Source organism: Orycteropus afer, unplaced genomic scaffold, assembly GCF_000298275.1.
Source record: "Orycteropus afer afer isolate SDZICR_OR568_19922 unplaced genomic scaffold, OryAfe1.0 scaffold00059, whole genome shotgun sequence".
Classification (NCBI taxonomy): Eukaryota; Metazoa; Chordata; class Mammalia; order Tubulidentata; family Orycteropodidae; genus Orycteropus; species Orycteropus afer.
The window spans coordinates 7,723,616-7,724,863 of record NW_006921646.1 but is presented as its reverse complement, the minus strand read 5'-3'; the positions used below and the strand labels follow the sequence as shown (position 1 = coordinate 7,724,863).

Sequence of the window (1,248 nt, the reverse complement as noted above, 5' to 3'; positions counted from 1 at the left end):
TATGCACAAGGAGAGGGAGGGAAGGACACAGGGAAAAAGTAACTATGGGGAGGAAGTGGGAGAGGAGTTGTTGCACTGTAGGACATTACAGTCAATGTCATGAGACAAAGTATATGTGAACTGCTGTATGGAAAATAAATTTGTGCTGTGAACTTTCATAAATCACAATAAACTTTTTAAAAATGTGTAATAGGGAAAAATCCATTCATAATAGCAATAAAAACTGTAAAATACCTTATAACGATCCATGAGCTGTACTTCTACTTTATTTCCAGTCTGTCTCTAGCCATATTACCAGAAATTGCGTGTTCCTGGACTACTTTCTACCAATGTTGTTGTTGTGTGCTGTCGAGTCAGCCCTGACTCACAGCGACCCCTCCTTGGGTTTCTGAGGCAGTATCACTACGGAAGTAGGATTGCCCAACCAAAGGTGAGAGGTGGGAAGATAATGTGAGCTCATGAATATGGTGTGAAGTGAGCATGCTGGGAGATCTACTGGAATTTTTTAACATTTTTTTTTCCCATAAACAACAAATAAGTATGTACCCTAGGAATAAAGTTGGTAAATCCATGTTTGTTGTTGTTCTTATATGCCATCAAGTCGGACCCAGCTCATAGCGACCCCTCCTTGGGTTTCCAAGGCAGTATCACTACGAAAGTAGATTGCCCAACCCTCCTTCAAGGAGTGAATCCCTAGGTTCAAATATAAAGAATCTATAAATCCTTAAGAAGCCTAGAATATTGGAAAGACATATTCATGAATGGGAAAACTTATTATACTAAAGATGTTGGTACTTCTCATCTTAATCTACAGATTAATGCAGGACTAGTCAGAATCTAAGTTACATTTTTTTTTTTTTTTTAAGAAAAAAACTTTGACTAAGAGAAAAAAAGTTTCTAGGGAATAAATATGTGGAAATTCCTATCCCTCCCAAAAAAATGAAAAAGAAAATAATAAAATGAGAGGTTTAATACCATTAAAAACCAAAAAAAAAAAAAATAATACTGCTAAAGTAGTATGGTATTAATGCAAGAATAGACTAGTAGATAGGTTAGGCAGTCATCTAAACACAGAATTAGATCCCAGTAGATATAAGAATGGAGCTCTGGTAGCATAGTGGCTAAGGCACTTGACTGCTAACCAGAAGGCTGGCGATTCAAACCCACCAGCCACTCCTCGGAAGGAAGGTTGGGCAATCCTACTTCCGTAGTGATACTGCCTCGGAAACCCAAGGAGGGGTCGCTATG

The 1,248-nt window shown here is 38.1% G+C and overlaps 1 protein-coding gene across 1 annotated transcript in view; it reads left to right on the top strand.

Annotated features, from left to right (window-relative positions):
- Positions 1-1,248, top strand: part of BTBD9 (BTB domain containing 9) — a 549,273-nt gene that overhangs the window by 343,530 nt on the left and 204,495 nt on the right. The gene's annotated exons all lie outside the window — the stretch shown is intronic.